Source organism: Carlito syrichta, unplaced genomic scaffold (genome assembly GCF_000164805.1).
Source record: "Carlito syrichta isolate Samal-C Ts95f unplaced genomic scaffold, Tarsius_syrichta-2.0.1 Scaffold287654, whole genome shotgun sequence".
Taxonomy (NCBI): Eukaryota; Metazoa; Chordata; class Mammalia; order Primates; family Tarsiidae; genus Carlito; species Carlito syrichta.
Window position 1 is genome coordinate 1 of NW_007231750.1, and position 19,771 is coordinate 19,771.

A 19,771-nucleotide genomic window follows, 5' to 3' on the forward strand; every position below is an offset into this window, starting at 1 on the left:
GTGGGTGGTATGAGGAGAGGAGGTGGGAGGGGTGTTGTGGTTTAGCGCGCGTGGGCTTTTCGGAGGACAAAGAAGAAGGCTTATATAAGATGATTGCTATTTTTAAAATGGCTCCCAACAAAGTTCCAAATAAAAGGTTGAACAACTAATAATAATATCCTAACAAGAATTAGTTTACAGCAATGGCCCATCAAGAAAACAAGCCATGTGTTTATACCAGACCAACTACTCGGTGTCAAATTCAGAAGTTTTGGGGGGCTGCAAGTTTCTACAGAATTTGAATACCTAACTTCCCTGTCATGATGAAACCCCTCTATGAAGCCTCAAAGGGGGGGTGAACAGGAGCCCCTGCTATGGGAAAAGGCCCAGAAACAGGCCATTGAATGAATTAAACAGGCTTCTCACCTTTTGCAATTCTTTATGGGCGGCCACCCCCTCTCGTTAAGGGCATACAGGGAGATTTAAAGAAATTAGGAAGTCTTACCCTAAAACAGCAAATGCAAGCCTTAGGTTCAGTCCTAAATGCCATCCATTGTCAAGTCAGAGAACGATTGCCAATTAGTTTAACTACCGATGCCCATTCTTTTAAGCCAGGTGATATGGTATGGGTAAAAGAATAGAATGTATAACCTCTGAAGTCCCACTGAAGGGGGCCATTTACTCTTCTTTTATCTACCCCAACCGCAGTCAAAGTAGCCGAAGTAGTTCCTTGGATCCATTATAGCAAAATTAAGCTGGACTTCCAGGACTGGGAGTGCACGCAGATTCGGCAGTACCCCTTAAGCTGACCCTCTGGAGAGTCACCGAGCCTGACAGAGGACCCAAAACAAATCTCAAGGCCTGGTCTAGAAGCCTGAGGATACTTCGGCCTTGCTTCAGTCACATACCGGAGGCTGGCTGATCATCGCGGCAGAAGATTGAGGATTCAGCTTAAGGACTCAGCAGACATCACTGATAAACCATTGATTTGCTTTGTCAACCCTTATATTTGCCAAACTCTTTGTCATTTTAATTGCTGTAGAACTGACTTTATTTGCTATAGAATTAACAGAGTTGTCCGCATTGAACATGTTAGGAAAGGGTTTCACTAGCATTTCCGTTCTTTCTTATGATAGGAAGTTTACTTGTGCTTTTATGTACTTCTGCCTAATTTGGGTGTTTAACACTTCCCTCACACACCCAGCATGTATGTGTATAGAAACTATCTGGCCAGATGTAAGAGTTTTCCATCGTTATTCACCCCAGCCAGAAATTTGCTCTGGTGGCCAACAAGGCCTGATTGGTATTGGGCACCTGCTTATGCAACGAAACCTTCTCAATGAATTATTGTCACCCAAACTATAAGTAACTGTACAGTACTATCCTCTGAACAAGCTAACCCGTTTCAAGGTATAAAGAGCTATTTTGGATATGTGGAAAGGTTGCATATGCCCAGCTCCCAGCATTATGGAAAAGCACATGTACCATAGAAATAATCCAGCCAGGACTCTTCCTTCTGCCTAACCCAAGGGGGTATGAACTAGGCATTCCCCTTTATGAAAGCCTCAAAACATGAAATGCTCGATCCCTTGACCAAGTTCCTAATATAGGAGGGACCCAGGTTTGGAAAGATGATGAATGGCCACTCCAGAGAATTATAGATACTTATGACCCAGCCACATGGGCACAAGTTGGGAGTTGGGGATACCGCATACCTGTATATATGCTAAATTGCATTATTAGGTTACTAGCTGTCTTAGAAACTATAACTAATCAAACAGCCATGGCTTTTGAGCTTGTTGCTCAGTAACAAGCCCAAATGCGTGCAGTTATTTATCAAAACTGCTTAGCTTTGGGTTACCTGCTAGCAGAAGGAGGAGGAGTATATGGCAAATTTAATACCTCTGACTGTTGTTTGCAAACAGATGATAATAGTAAAGCAATAACTGATATAGCCACCAATATTAGAAAGCTTGCCCATGTCCTGGTGCAAAACTGGCAAGGCATAAAAGTCGACAATTGGTTTAAAAACATGTTCTCGGGTCTAGGAGGATTTAAGTACATTATTAGATCTGTAGTCCTATTGGTGGGATCCTGTCTTGTCCTCTCTTGCATAGCCCCAATAAATATGAACACCATTTGTAAGTTTGTGGAAACAGTTGTTGAATGGCAAACTAGGGATGATGCTCTTAACCCATGAAGGGTCGAGCATCAAAGGGGGGAATGTGGCAGAAAGAGGGGTGATAGCAGTTAAAAGTATTCCTTTTGAAAGTCAATCGGCAAGCTCTAAAAACCAGCCAGACCGGTTTTGTTTGAAAAAACCAAATAGCCAAAGACTGACAAATGCAAAAGACTGACTAATTCACAAACTTACCCAAATCCTCTCTTTTTGAAGTTGTCAGTTTACAGCCCCTACTTGCTCTGCATTTCCTGGAAACCATTTGTTCTTTGAAAATCTAATTTTGCTGAATACAACCTTGTAAATTCCAAGGAGAATGTGTAATCGCTCAACCCGACCTCCCCCCTCCCTTACCTAAACAAAGGTATAAGACCTCTCTCCTCCCTTTCTGGGGTGCTCGGCCTGGCCTGGGAGCATTAGCCTGCTGAGTCATGCCTGCATTAAAATAAACCCGCTACTTCCTAAAACAGCCTCGGTGTCACAGCTTCTCTGTGTTCCCGCTACACATCCACCCTCACCCTATCCATATCCTAACAAAGATCAGTGGACAGTTTTGAAATCTTAGCTTATCTGTCCTCTCAGCAACATGTGAGCCTGTGGACCACATCCTTCTTGCAATCCTCTTTTACTTTGCATTTCTTAACAATTATTCTCCCTGGTTCTCTTCAGCTCCATTCCTTCCAGTTCCAAACCCATGTGGTTATTTAACCAATTTTTTTACTATTTTCCAAATATTAAAGAGGAGACATGAGATCACAAAGATGAGGAATTATTTACTAAATTGTATTTTCTTTAGTAAGTCTATTCAATAGAGCTTTCTGTGATTGAGCACTTGAAGTGTGGCCAACGTGACTAAAGAACTAAATTGTTAAGTTTTATTTAATGTAAATCAATTGAAATAGCTACATGTGGCAAATGGCTATCATATTAGACAGTGGTGTAGTGTAGAGTCTTGCTACACAACATGTGGCCTATGTGTGGCAGGAGGCGGCATATGCTCAAATATATTTCTTGTGTGATTGAGTGAATAAACACAGAAACACATGTGACTGATTCAGGATCAGCAGTTGGCCTCACCTGGGCTGCCACTAGCCCAGTGGCAAGAAGGAAAGGTTGATAGCAGTTAAAGGTATTTCCCTTTGAAAGGCAAGTTGCAACTTTAAAGGCCCACCCAGCATCAGGCAGGTTTTGTTTAAGAAAGGCCAAATGGCCCAGAGACTGGCTACTTCATGGAAATGGAAAAGAGTCTTATCTAAAGTCCCCCTTCTGAGGTTTACAATCCTGCAGTTCCTTGAAACCATTTGTTCTTTAAAAAAACCTGATTTTGCTGAGTACAACCTTGTAAGATTCCAAAGGAAATATGTAATCACTCAACACGATCCCCTCCCTTACCTAAACGAGGGTATAAAACCCCAGGTCACCTGTTCTGGGGTGCTCGAGCTTGATTTGGATGCATGAAATTCTCAGGCCCGCTGTGCTGTGCTAGCCAGCATTATAAAGTGCCACTTCCTATAATAGTCTTGGTGTCACGATCTCTCTATTTTTCCTGCTACATATGGACTAGTAGCTTATGCATTACCTGAGTGCAAGTTAGAAATGCCAAATCTCATCTTAGACCTACTGTATCAGAATCTGCATCTAAACAAGATCACCAGGTGATTCATAAGCACAGAAACATTTGAGGAATAGTACTCCATAAGGTTAATTTTTAATTTTAAATTTTTTTTAATTTTAAAGACGTGGGGTACAATTCAGGGTTAGGTATACAAATGTTCATTATGCAGGTACCCTTGTTGATGCAGTGTGTCCCCTTCAGCAGATTCCCACTACTGCCAAACCCAACACCCCTCCGGCAGTTTCCCACTACTGCTAATACTTTTCTTATAGTATTATGATAATCTTTCAAGGTCTACTTATGAGTGAGAACATGTGATACTCAGTTCTTTGTTTCTGTGATAGATAAATCAATATTATAGACTCTAAGTCCATCTAAGTTGCTGTGAAGTGCATCATTTTGTCCTTTATGGCTGCATAATACTCCACCGTGTATATGAAGGCTAATTTTTCAAAGCACTAGAGTAACAGACACATATACAGTTTCTGGATATAGTTATACCATGAAGAAAACCTTTGCTGTGAATTTTTATCAAGTCATCCTTGTCTTGGATTCAATGTTGACTATATCTTGACTTTAGTCCCTCTGGACATCAAAATTCTAAACTAATTACTGTTTTGGAAAACAGCTGAATTTAATCTGTTGCCCTGAGTTACATGTCGTTCTTTAGGTCTAGAATTTGTCATGTGTTAGCAAAACAGCCAGCTCCTCTCCTGTGCTCTGAGAAAATTCTATCTTTGCTTCATAAAGAAGTAGAATAAAGAAGAAAAATAATAAACCACATTATACAATAACCTCCAAAGAAGCAACCTGCTTTTTCCATTCTAAAATCAGACTGGTATCCTAAGGACCAAGAAATGATTTGCACAAAACATTTAGAGATATGAGACTAAAAAGATCTTAGGAAAAGTCCATGTTGAACAAAATGTTTCCTCATTCTTGATTAAACGTTTCCATTCTCTGGGATGCTTCCAAAATGCTGACAGACATAGTTTCCTAAAAAAAAGACTAAAGATCCTTTGGAAAAATGGGGAAATCTCCAGTTGTAGTGGCTTAGAAGTGGTCACTTTGGGCAGCAGTGCATGTCAAGAAAGAGTCTGAGCCAGGGCAACTGCTGACGGTTTTTGCTTAGGCTGCCTCTCTGGTTCTGTTCCTTTCCTATGAAATGATGTACTTGGATTTGATAGAGTCACTTTTATGTCAATTCTAACTCTCAAATTCAGCCCTGATCCCAGAAAACATGGAAGAATGAAGTCAAAATGATTAAATAGCTATCTCCAAAAGAAGGATTGCTTCACAGCTACTCTCAGAAAATCAATTATACATTCACACAAAATACTGAATTAATTCTACAAATATGTGTAAGGCACTGTTCTGGGCACTGGAAAGTAACAATAAACAATACAGTTAGGATCCTCCAAAATATATCTTTAGAAAAGTGGTAAATAAATCAGCAACTGCTAATGCTCAAACCTGTTTATACCCTCTGCTTATGCTGACCAAGGCTATAAAATGTCAGAAGGAAGTAGAATATCTCAGCAGAAGAGAAGGCAGACAATAACGAAAAATAATTAAGCAATGTAACCATCTGGTGGAAAATCATATGCAAAGAATTCAAACAGAGCAATGTGACGGTACCTGAGCAGTTTTCTAACACTGTGCCAGTCAAGGTGGACTTCCCTGAGGAGGTGCCATCAATGGTGATAACTGAATGACAAAAGGCAACCCCACGTGAGGAAATGTAAAAAGCATTCCAGGCAAAAAGACCCACAGGTGCAAAGGGCACAATGCACAGACCTGGGTGGGAAGAGGAAAAAAAATCCGAGGGATGGAGCATGGTATAGTATGAGTTAAGGTCAAGCATGTTAACAGGGGGTGTTGTAGGCCAGCATACATCTCTCTCTGTAACTCACTGAGAAATGTTTTAAGTTTTAAAGCCATAATATTCCTTTTGTTCTGACAAACAACTGTCTTAAATTCAACTCAGTTTACAAAGCCCATGTCAATTTTCCATGGGCAAGTATATACCTTGTAGCTATATTTATCTCAAAGACTGAATGAGTCATATAACACTTTGTAAATTTCTGCTGGATTTATATATATATTCTTTCTTAGATAGATTTATATATAACTGGATTTATATATATTCGTTTTTAAAAATGATTTAAGGTTATTAGACTACTCTTTGTGGTGGTTTATTACTCCATGAGGTTTATTATGCCAATATATGACCAAACTGTTACCTGTTAGTCTCACAGTCCATGAGTTTCAAAAAGTATTAGATTCACAGAATCCAAACCTAATCTTACATTGATATTCCATTATACTTCCATTGTTATGAATGTCCTGAACTCTCTCTGTCTTCATTAGGAATGTATCTTAATGTTCAATCTCAAGATCTCTTGCCTTATGTAAAATCAATTATCTTGGCTGGGCATGGTGGCTCAAGCCTATAATCTCAGCACTTTGGGCGGCCGAGACAAGAGGATTGCCTGAGACTGCAGGTTCAGCCTGGGCAACATAGTGAGACCTCATCTCTACAATAAATCAAAAAATTAGCTGGGTGTGGTAGCGCACACCTATAGTTCCAGCTCCTTGGAAGGTTGAGGTGGAAGGATGGCTGGGGCCCAGCAGGTCGACGCTGGGGCAGCCATGAGCATACCACTGCACTCCAGCCTGGATGACAGAGTAAGAGTCTAACTTAAAAAAAAAATCAATGATCTTTTCGCCAAATGTAGAGAGTATTCTGCTAAGACAAAGTACACATTTATACATATTTGAAGACTAATACCCATGGCTTTGATCTATCCAAGAGTTTTGTGTGCCAACTATGATTTCATTATTTGGGACTATATCTGCACTAGAAAATAAATGCCAAAGATCATTTTTTTAAATAAAAAATATGCTTATTTGCTTGCCTCCTATAGAATCTCAGAAATGTTGCCCTGGGTCACCTTCCTCTCAGGGAGGCGTGAAAGAGACAGAATAGCTTTCCTGGACCTCCAACTCTCATCTGTGAAGTGGAGGGTGAGGGATGGGATAACATGTCCGGACTCTTCTCATTTCAAATCTCATGTCTTCATGAAAGAAAGTTCTGTTTTGCCTGAGAAAGAGAGTGAGACAGAGTGAGAAATGCACATGGAGAGAGAGAGAGAAATACATAGGGAGAGGGAGAGAGAGAGAGAGAGAGAGAGAGAGAGAGAGAGAGAGAGAGAGAGAGAGATTGAGAGAGCGAGTGCAAGTGCTCAGGTGACTAGGAAGGAGAAATACCCTAATCCTAGGTACTGTCCCTAGTATCTAGGTCAGCTGTCTCTGGGTGTTTTGAATCAAACAGAACACCAAGTCTGGCATCTCAAGTTCACGGTTGATGACTTGTGGGTATATACAGGCTTGAGAATTAGCAGTTGCAGATTTTGTTATCACTTTCCTAAAGATATTTTACAGTAGCAATTTAAGGACTCTAGAGAAGACAACTACCTCCACCTCATTCCTTTTGGAGAAGAAATTTCCCACCAATGGCAATCTCTACTGGGACCTCCATGGAAGTGGAGGAGTGGAAAGTTGGTAGCATCCCCAGCAGGATCTACTTTTGACCTGTCCCTGCCAAGAACAGATTGACCTTGTCTTCTGTAAAGGAATTTAATCATTAATATTAAGGCTTACTTTCATGGTATAGAGGGAAAAAGAATTATGTTTAGAGAAGAATTTTAATTCTCTAGGATTTTAAAATATGCTTCTATTTAAAGACTAAGTTCCATTTCAAAATAAGATTCCAGAGAGTGAAAAGAAGGTGAAAAATTAAACCATGGATTGTTAATGTATCTCTTAATATATCTACCAGGGATGATTTCAAAGTCCTTGCAGTGTGTGCATCCTGCTGTAATGGGAATGAAGGAACTTGGAACAGGGACCCCAGTGTTCACCCTCATTTGCTCCCCAACTAGTTCTGTGACCTTTTGGTAACTTCCTAAACTCTGAATTGTAATGGCTTCTTCTGTTAAATAAGGGATTGTGAGGTTATTCCAGAGTAATTTTTTCTAAGCTCTCATACTTGGAATTTGTTAGTTTTCTTTAAAATCCTGGCACTCCCCAAGAAAAAAAACTGAATTCTTAGTGGGAAAAAATATGGGAGACATGCATTTGTCTTTCTGTGTTATAAATGCAGCATATACACATTTAAATAATTTGTAATCCTTATACTGTCAGTGTAAACAACTAAAGTATATTCTGGTGATAATTCTGAATTATAGTTGAATTTTATTTTTATGTCCTACTGTTGGCCACATCGAACTTATTTTCCAGTTGTCTTTTGTTAGACAAGCAACCCCTAAATATAACATGGTTTCTATGGGAACATACTTTCTCCTGCAGATTCCAGGAACACATTTATCTGTAAAATAAAGATTGTCAGATAATTTGTCTAAATTCAAGTCTATAAGTCTGATTTTGTATTTTTGAATTTACCTGATTTAAGGAGAGTTGTTTAAAATTAGTCAAAAAACTGCTTCCATGTGAAATTTTCCAGCTGAGTTGAGATGGTGCAAATTTGATTTTGATAATAAGAATTCAAATCTTATCTTTTAGTGAAAGCTTTTTTGAAATAATTAAGCATATGGCCCCATTACACTTGGATTATGTTGTTTTATATCTCTGTGGCCACAAGCACTGTTGGATGATTGTGTAGCAGATGGCACAGGTGGGGATGATACTTACTCTTTTCCAAAGCAAATGAGAACTTTATCAGTTGTTACCTAAATATAGACTGCAATGAACTGGCATTATGGGTGATCAAGTTTTGGTCCTTTTGAATTCCTATAACTGAACGGTAATATGGCTTGGGACTGAGTTTGTCTAGAATACTTGGTTCCTGGAATCTTTATGTTGTACTAAGTCCAAAACTTCCTTAAAATTATGCTTTGACATCATAGCACAACTATAGATGACTGTGAGGTTATGACAGAAAGTGAGAAGGTTGACATAAGAAAATGAAAGATTTTTAAGAAAAATGAGCCCTTTTGTTGAGGTGGTATCACTAGAGGAACTTCAAAAGGAACCATATGTCCAAATGACAATTGACAAGGGAAGGGAATATTTGGAAATTAAAAGTTGGAGATATAAATATTAGAAAAAAAAGTGCTGAGAATATGAAAGTTTTACAGGAAGTTCTTCCCCAGGTCATTTTCATTTTGAATGTGAAACATTTGGGGCAATACATAAAAGTTTAATGAGAAACGTCATTGGAAACATCCTTTAAGTTTTTCATTTTAATAAGAAAATGTTCTGCAAACAAATCACTGATAGTGAAAATGAAACCCTTTACTTATAGGAATAATCTTGAATGTGTTTTACCACTAGCTGTAGAGATAAACATCCGTTTGTGGCTCGAAAGATTTATCTAGACTCTTCATCTTGGCTGTTTGAATTTGTGAGCCTCAGTATAAAGCCTGAGCTATTCCCTCAGTCCGTCATGCATCCCATGATTCTGCTTGACTGTTGTGCTTAGCAGAGTCTTGATCCTAGTAAAGTGCTCTTATTGCCTGCCTTGATGTAGATCAACAAGTGACCATAGTGCCTTGAGTCTTCTACCAGGAGCAAATCACAGATGAAGACAGCAAGTAAGTAGTTTGGGTAGCCATTTGTTTTGCGGTAGAATAAAGATCCAACAAGTTTAGTATTTGCTTTCAATGAGCAAAGAGATAACTAGAAATTTTAGACTTTTGAAGGATAATGTGTGGTGTGGTGGTGTGGTCATAAGGCAAAATCTTGAGAGAAAAGAATAGTGATCATGTAACTTCTCCCTTCCCCATGAATTTAATCCTATATTTGTAGGGTAATTCTGAGAGGCAAGTTAAACAGAATAGGATCTTATGTGTGTGTTTATGAAATATCTTTGTGTACATTACAGAAGGAAAAACGACAATGTCACTCTGATGACCTATGCTATATCAGAGAATCTGTTAGCTTTTTTTATAGCTATAATCTAATTTGCTGCTCACAAAAGTCTTGCAAAGAAAATATTATCATTCTCATTTTTATAGCTGAAGAGACAACCATATAATTAAGTATCTGTCCCATGACTAGCTAGCTAGTAAGTAGCAGTGCTAGTGCTACCTGTCTGTTTCTAAATATCACCCTGCCTTAAGAGATGTGTTCATTTAAGCAGTGGAACTGATCAGTAATTTAGGGTTTTCCTGCTTTAAAATAATTGCAGACTTATATCTTCTCTGCTTAACTTGAGGTTGACCGAAATTTTAAACCTAAATCATTATTGATCTTGTTGCTCATAAAGTAATTTAAACCTATTGTTTCATACAGAAATCTTATAAGCATTATATATTCCTATTATGCATGTATTTTATTAAAATGCATAAACCCAAAATTTATACCATGATGCAAGTTGTAATTATGTTTTAAAGTTTCGATACAATCTTATTGAGGGTAGTAAATATGCCAAGTTTAATATCATTTTTCACAAACAAAACTTTTTGTTATTCTAAGAAGATTCTGTAGTAGCAGAAAAAAAAACCCTCTAAGATATCTAGACTTTCACTGTGGAACAACTTCTCACGGACACACACGGCCAAACTCCACTCTGGCCAGGTGGGTAAGTGTAGCAAATGAACCAGACCCTCCCAGAGAGGAAAGTTTGAACTGTTGATGCCTGGGTCTCACACTGTCAGAACAAAGGACTGGAAAAGTTGTCTTTTTAAAAAAAATAGTTTGGTATGTGTTAAATAGCTATTGATGTAACATTTTTTAATGTAACATAACTAGGTATCTGCCCCTACCTAGAATAAGGAAAAAGTGGTAGTTAATGTCTTCTTGTTTTGCTTTAAGAATAAAAACCTTTATATGGCTTTTTTTTTTCCAGTTACAAAGCTGTTTCAAACACAATACTCATTTAATTTTTTTTTTTCATTTTTCCAAGTTGGAGTTTCACTCTGTCGCCCAGACTGGAGTGCAGTGGCACGCTCCCGGCCACTGCAGCCTCGACCTGCTGGGCTCCAGCGACCCTTCCGCCTCAGCCTTCCAAGTAGCGGGAACTACAGGAGCGCGCTACCACGCCCGGGTAATTTTTTGATTTATTGTAGAGATGAGGTCTCGGCAAGTTGTCCAGGCGGGTCTCGAACCCGCGGGCTCAGGCAATCCATTCACCTCGGCCTCCCAAAGCGCGGGATTACAGCCTGAGCCACCGAACCCGGCCTAATTTTTGGATAGCTCTTTAATGCAGGTAGTACAACCTCTCCCATTTCACAGTTAAAACTTTGTGAAGCTGCATGACTCATGCCAGGCTCACAGTAACTAAATGGCAGTATTGGCACTTATAGCCAAAGCTCTGTCTTGCTACATGATCATTGTCCCTTAAATCCCACACTGGGAAACTTAAATAAAAACTAAACAGAACCCATCTTCAGGCTCCAACATTTCACCAAAATGTAACAAGGGATTGCAGAAAAATATTCAGGTTTAAAAAGAAAAAAAGGGTACAGGAGATATGTAGATTATATGCTACTCACTATTCAAAAGCAGCTTGCAGAAAATATTCAAAAAATGTTGTCAGGTACACCTTCTTGCAATAATTACACATGATGAATGTGTTTTTTCTCTACATTTTTCCATATTGGATTGACTGACAATAAGAAGGATGATCTTTATACATTTGACTTAAATGTAGACCAGGTATATACTGATCCTGTCCTTATTTAATTTTTTTTTTTATTCATTGTGATTTTTGTATTAGTTTTGATTTGAAAAAGCATTTAATTAAAATTTTATTTATTTTGATTGCTGAGTTGTTTGGCCCTTCCTTAAATTTTATACCTGAAGCTCACCTATCTCATGCTAGCCCTGATGTGTGCACTTAAACATATCCGTTCGGGGGTGGAGGTGGGATTGGCAGTAGTGGGATACTGCTGGGAGAGTGGGGGTTAGGGGGGAGATACACTTCATTAACAAGGGTACCTGCATAATGAATATTGGTATAGCTAACCCTGAATTGTACCCCACATATTTAAAATTAAAAATTAAGAAAGGGACCGGACTCAGTGGCTCAGCCTGTAATCCCAGCACTTTGGGAGGCTGAGGCAAGTGGATTGCCTAAGGCCACGGGTTCAAGACCTGCCTGGGCAAATTGGTGAGACTTCGTTTCTACAATAAATCAAAAATTAACTAGGTGTGGTAGCACGCACCTGTAGTTCCAGGCGAGGCTGCGGTGGCCGAGAGTGTGCCACTGTACTCCAGTCTGGGTGACAGAGTGAGACTCCAACTCAAAAAATAAATAAATACATAAAAATTTAAAAAGAATATAATAAACATAATTTAAACAAAACCTGTCTAAAGAACACTTAGGTGCACAGCTTTGAATTTTATCTGCAAACAAACTTATTTTTGTTCATTTATTTCACTCATTTCAGCATCTTCAAAAAGTTTGGTTAATTAGGTGAAATCTCTAGCAGATTTTTTGGTACATAGTTTCAGATTTATAAATAATTGCTTGGGATTGCAGAATTGAATGCTGTTAATGCATAGTTGCTGTATAGTTTCAATATGGCCATCATAATTTTGTAAAACTTTCAATTTAGGTGTTCATCCAAGCTCTGCGTGACAAAACATGGAGATGACCAACATAACCACCCTGTCAAACACTTCTAATGTAGACCTAGACAACTGTGGCTTGTTTTGTAGGACAATTCTGATAACACTCTATAGTGTGGTTTTGCTTGGAGGCACTGCAGGAACTGTTATGATGTTACGGATGATGTTCAAAAGGAATAGTCAGTCAATGATTGCCACTATCATTTTCAACATCATAGTTCTGCACTCCATCCTTCTGATCAGCCTTCCATTCCGCCTCAGCTATTATATCTTAGTCATCTGGAAGCTTGGATCCTTTACCTGCCGAGTGGTCAGCAGCATCATATATGGTCATATGTACTTTACCTTTGTTTTCTATGTATCCATTGTCATACTCCGATTGCTCATCTATTTTAAGAAACTCCAAATGCAACAGTTACAAAAGAACCATGCGGTATTTTTAAGCATTATTATTTGGATGGTGGGTGGCCTCATTTTTTTGTCAATTTTTTTTTTACAATATGGGATAGATCCAAGTTATTCAGAACAAGAACGATGCTTTGAGTTCTACAAAGATCTGAATCGCAGAGACTTCATTATCATGAACTACTCTATGATTGTTGTTATGATGACAACAGTTGTGATCCTCTTTCTGGTACAGATGGCTGTCATCATTCAACTGATAAAGGCTCTTTGGCCTAACATGTGGGCCCATCAAGAATATAGAGCCCAAATTAAGAGTTTCTTCTTCCTCCTAGTAATAGTTGTCTGTTTTGTACCCCACCATGTATTCCGTGTATACTTTATTCAAAACTATTCAGAAAAAAAAAATTCTGAGCTAGTTCTTTACAATGAAATTTGTGTTGCTTTAACTACTGTCTGTTGCCTGGATATGCTGTGTTTCATAAGTGGAGTTATTCATTAAACATTCCTATGTCTCTTGCTTTTTAATAGGTTTTCTCACCATTGTGACAAAATAGTTTCAATTAAATAGATACTACAGGGAATTCAAAATTTTTCAAAATCTCTGCTTTTAATCATCATCAAAATGGCTATTTTTCCCCTGAAACCATAATGAAGATCAATTGTTTTTTTCTCTTCAGAGAACCATTACCAGTTCTACATTTACCATAGACTATGTTCAATTTCTTACCCCTACACATGTTGGCTTCCAGGTTTAACACAAATCTTTTTTATTTTGTACAGTATTTATTTCAGCTAAGCACAGCTATTGGTTTTCCCTGTTCTCCCCAGACATTTGCTTTCACTGAGTGCTAATCCTAGAATGTTCTTTCTTTCCATGTCAAAACTATCCATTTTTCCCAGATCCAGAGAACCAGAAGGTAGGAACTCTACAGATAAACTAGGCTCTAGAGGAGACTTAATATATTCAACTTATGCTCAACTTGAGATAGCTACCTCTTAAAAATTACTGATCACCAGTTAAGCTACAGCTGCCGTGTTTAGGGGGAAAAGATTAACTCAGATTGGTAGTCAAGAGACAGGAAACTCAGGAGTGACTGAGCATTGATGGGGTTGATTCTTATTTAGACATTTAGATATTCAGGAAGCTAAAGTTACCTCAAATTTGAACTCATTAAGTGGGAAAAGAGATTGAAAAGGCATAAGTCAGTTGGACTTAGTCTATGCATGCCAACAGACTATACTAGAGTCTAAACCTTTGAGACTGTGGGAATACCTGTAAGGTTTTTCAAGGCACTCTATATGACCTGGTAGTGTTATACAATTAACATTAACACCAGTATCAGCCAAAATCAATAAAAACAGTCAACTTAAATATAACTTATGTGATACAGAAATTGGCATGTATTTATGCTTTACTTATAACAGTGCTATCTTTGAGACTATATTTAATGAACCATACAGCCAAACAGTGCCCATAGTAGTTAACAAAGCAACATACTTTGGCCAAAGGAGTTTTGGAGTCATTTGGAGATCTGGGTTCAAACTGTCTTTAGGAACTATGGAATCCTGGATGAAATATCTGAAATCTGAGCCCAGCTTCCTGTTTTGTTTTGTTTTTTGTTTTTGAGATGGAGTCCCACTCTGTCGCCCAGACTGGAGTGCAGTGGCCACTCCTGGCCACTGCAGCCTCGACCTGCTGGGCTCCGGCAATCCTTCCGCCTCAGCCTTCCAAGTAGCTGGAACTACGGGCACGCGCTACCACACCCGGCTAATTTTTGATTTATTGTAGAGATGAGGTCTCGCCAAGTTGCCCAGAGGGGTCTCAAACCCACGGGCTCAGGCAATCCACTCACCTCAGCCTCCCAAACACGGGATTACAGGCTGAGCTACCGAGCCCGGCCCAGCTTCCTGTTTTATAGGGTTATGGTGGGAATGAAGATAACAATACGTGTTCAATACTGGCAGAGTGCCTGGAATGTAGGGCTCAAAGTGATGCCTGGAATGTAGGACTCAAAGTGATATTATTTCTCTTTCCTAATTCAATAATGTCTTTTGTAAGAAAAGTTTAATGCAGGTCCAAAACTGAACAAAATGTTGATTCATATAGAAATCTATTTTAGAGGCTTCAAGTGCTGTTAATAAATGTTGATCTCAGGCTCCATGTCATTATTAAATCCATTATTAAGTTAATACTAAGTGGATGTTTGTTTATTCCTGTTTTTGCCTAAAAACTTATTATCGGTGCTATAATTACTAATTATACTTCAAAATACTATAGTAGAACCATTTTATAATTCTGCTACCACAAAACAAGATAAAGAACAGTGAGCTTAAATTACATTTAATCACTTTCTTTAGGGGACATGGTATGTCTTAAGTCATTATCTCCTCAAGATTGATTTTATTAGATATAATCAGGATTTAGTCTGTGATCACTTACTAATGCAGTAGGTTTTATGAGTTTTTAAGTATGTTAGGCAACTTTCAAGAGGACCTCCAACAATCCTTGCATCCTAATATTCCCTGTGTCATGACCAGGTGTAATTTCCTCCCCTTTTATTGATTGCAAAAAACCAGAAAGGGGAAGAGAAACAGAATAACATTTCCAAGGTTAGATTTACTAATTTTTTTTTAAAGGCAGTGGCTCCCATCTTGGGCGCTCTTTCTCCCTTTCTCTTGAATTTCTTTTTTCTAGAAGATACCATGTCAAGAGGCCACTCTATGGAGAAACCCATGTGGTGAAGAAGGGAGATGCTCTAACAATCATGTGAGCCAGCATAGAAGCAGGTCTTCTGAGATGTACCAGGAGTTATGGAGTGAGCGCAGAAGCAGATCCTCTCCTATTTGAACTGTGAGATGTTTACAGCCCTGGCTGGTGCAGAGATTGCTGTCTCATGAGAGGGGTTAAGCCAGCAGCCTTTGGCTAAGCTGCTCCTAGATTCCTAACCTGAAACTATGAAACAGTAAATGCCTGTTGTTCTAAGCCACTATGTTTTGGGATAATGTATTATACAACAACAGATAACTAATAGAGTAGGTGATTTACACCTGTAGAATGCTGCCTCATAAGGCACTTATGTCTGACATTTACAACGTGCTTATTATACTGTCTGCTCTAGTTGCTGGTAACAACAAACACATACTTGCATGTTCTCTGAGTCAATAAGAATGGTGTCTGGTTCTATATTAGAAGCTTTACTTCTAGGCTGGATGTATAGTGATAGATGATAGTACCTGGAGACATACTGGGGTGGTTAAAGGTAAAGACTGCAAGGGGTACAGGTGGGGGGTGAGTAGGAGTTGTTCTTTGTTAGTCATGTTGAAGTTTAGATCATTGGTTTTCTAAGTGTGGACCCTTGACCAGCAGCAGCTGCACCTGAGACCTTGTTAGAAATGCAAATTCTGGAGTCCTATCTGTGGTCCATTTATTCAGAAATTCTAGGTGCAGGACCTTTCTTATAAAAGTTTTCATGAATATCAATATATTCAAATAAATAATGGGGTAGGAAGAGAATGTGGGGATGTCTGCAGTTAGATCATTTGGGTCCTGGATTAAGAGATGAACACGGCCTATTATACATAACACCAAGGAAGACCACCATCTCTTCCCCACTCTTCAGTGTGCAAAATCATACTGCTTTAGTTTCAGCAAATACAACTTCATGTCAGAGCAGTGAAGAATCTAGCAAGAAGTTCTGACTTGGTCTCAGTGCCTTCTTCTTCCCATCTTAGCTTCTTTCTCTTTAACAAACAGTAGTGCAGAGGCAAATTTCTTTTTGCCAACACATTATTGTGAAATATGGCACCTATTCTGTGATCCATTTAACCTTCTCTTCTCAAACTCCAAAAGTCTCTGTTTTAAATACTAACATATCCACACAGCTTAGTTTATAAAATGAGTGTCATTTTCCCTCTTCTACACTGTTTTTGCATAAAGACTCATTAAAACGTACTAATCAAAAAATCTTTCCAACTCTTTCTGGATTTGGAGAGAATTAAAATTATCCACCAATAATTACAAATGTAGATGTGTCTTGAAACTGCCTTTATAGTTTCTACTTTCACTTGATTCTCCACTGAGCGATTAGACAGAAATGTCACATAGGTCACTTGAAAGGGAGAAAAATTAATATCCCTTAGAGAGAAATGATGCAAGATCTAAAGTATACAAGGGAACAATTTCATTTTTCTTTTTTAAAACTTTTATCCATTTGATTTAGAGTTGTGGCTTTTAGAATGGCATATTTTATTGGAATGCAAAAAAAAGTAGTAGTAGAAATTGGTATCTATTTATTTTATTTTACTTATTTTAATAAAAGCAAAGTATTTGCATTGTACTGATAAGTACATAAGTGGATTATCAGTACTGCATGAATATAAACTATCAGTAACTATATATTTAATGAGAATGCATATGAATTTTTTAAATGATAAGGGTGTATGACAAAAGAATCTGAAATTCACTGTTCCAAAAACCTGTTCAAGCAATGACAAAATTCTTTATCAAAAGTTATTTATTTATGTTTTTCTCTTAGGGATAAAACTGCTCTTGGTTTTGAAAAGTATCTTAAAGGAACGTTGCGAGTGAGAAAACTGAGTGAATTCTTCCAGTTAGTCTAGATAAAGGAGTAAGGACTAGTTGGAATTTGGGTGTTGTCTCTTAGAGGTTTAAGATGGGATCCAGGGATGCCATTCAGAAAAGAAGAGCTGGAGAAGTGATTTAGTTAAAAGAATGGGCTCCTGCACCATTATTGAAGATAGATCCATGGTAATGACAACTCTGAGGAAAGAAATTATCAGTGACATGTGGTAGGTATATTAACTATTTATTTGTTGTCAATTATTTATTTATTATTTCAAGACAAAGATCTTAGAACAGTTTTAGGTTCACAGCAAAATTGAACAGGAAGTACAGAGAGTTCCTATATATCCCCATTTCCACATATACACAATCTCCCCCACTGTTTGACATCCCCCTACCAGAGTGATACATTTGTTACAATCAATAAACCTATACTGATGCATCATTACCACCTAAAGTCCATAGTTTACATTAGAGTTCACTCTTGGTGTTGTATGTTCAATAGGTTTTAACAAATGTACTATGATATGTATCTACCGTGATAGTATCATACCATGTAACTTCACTGTCTTAAAAATCCTCTGTGCTCTACCTATTCATCCTGCCCCACTCCAACCCCTGGCAACCACTGATCTTTTTACTGTTTCCATAGTTTTGCTTTTCCAGAATGTGGCGCGCAGGCTACGAATCTGCCAGGGACTGCGAAGTCAGGCAGGGTCGCTGCTGTTCTGCGCTTGGATGGGAGACCTTCCGCCAAAGGAGCGCCGCCCTGTTCCAGGTTCTCCCTTGCTTACCAGGGCCCTTCTTGGCGCGCAGGCTACGGATCTGCCAGAATGTCATATAGTTCGAATCATACAATATGTAGTCCTTTCAGGTTGGCTTCTTTCACTTAGCAATATGCATTTAAATTTTCTTCGTGGCCCCCAGATGGTCTTGAACCCATGGGCTCAGGCAATCTACTTGCCTCGGTCACCCAAAGTGCTGGGATTACAGGTTGAGCCACCGAACCTGGCCAAGAGTATGATGTTTTATATTAATGGGGATAATGCCAGGCTGTCTTCCAAAGTGGCTGTATCTTTTCACATTCCCATCAGCAATGAATGAAAGTTCTTGTTGCACTACATCCTTGTCTGCATTTGGTATTGTCAGTGTTCTGGATTTTGGCCATTCTAATTTGTGTGTAGTGGTGGAATCTCATTGTTGTTTTAATTTTCATTTTCCTATGACATATGATGAGAAGTATCCTTTTTTTTCTTTTTTAATTTTTTGATTTTAAAGATGTGGGGTACAATTCCATGTTTTTGTTATTGTGAATAGTGTTGCAATAAACATGGGTGTTCAGGTATCTTTTTTTGTAGAATAATTTGAGTTCCTCCAGGTATATTCCCAGTAGAGGGATTGCTGGGCAATATGGCAAAACTATACATTCTCAATGATGCCTATATAGGTTGTGTACTATATTTCTATAGCACCTGAGCCTTCCTTTTTAGAAATTACGTTCTTATTGTTCTGCAAAAACATGGAACCAACCATGCTGCCCACTGAAGCTGGACTGGATTTAAAAAATGTGGTACATATACACAATGGAATATTATGCAGCTATAAAGAAGGACACACATATGGACTTTGCAGCAACTTAGATGAATCTAGAGTCTATCATACTCAGTGATCTATCACAGAAACAAAGAACAGAGTACCATATCTTCTCACTCATAGGTGGACCTTGAACTATTATCATAATACCATAAGAAAGGGATTGGCAGTAGTGGGAAATTGCCAGGGGAGGAGGTGGGATAGGCAGTTGAGGAAGACTACCAGGGAAGGGAGGGACACACCTCATCAACAAGGGTACCTGCATAATGAACATTTGTATAACTAACCCTGAAGTCCATCCAAGCTACTGTGAAGCTCATAATTTTGTCCTTTGTGGTTGCATAATATTCCATCGTGTAAATGTACCAATTTAAAAAAAAATCCAGTCCTCTTTCGATGAGTAGCACATAAACCAATTTTTAATTGGTCATTTGTTTTCCTATTGTTAAGTTTTAAGAATTATTTGCTGGGTATGATGGCTCAAGCCTGTAATCCCAGTACTATGGGAGGCTGAGGCGAGAGGACTGCCTGAGCCCATGGGTTTGAGACCAGCCTGGGCAACTTGGTGAGACCTCGCCTCTACAATAACATTTTTAAAAATAATTAGCTGGGCATGGTAGCATGTGTCTATAGTTCCAGCTATTTGGAAGGCTGAGACGGAAGGCTTGCCGGAGCTCAGCAGGTCAATGCTGGGGTGGCCGTGAGCATGCCACTGCACTCCAGCCCGGGTAATGGAGTAAGACTCCAACTCAAAAAAAAAAAAAAATTATTTGTATATTTTGGGTAACAGTCTTTTGTCAGATATATTTTTGTAACTATTTTC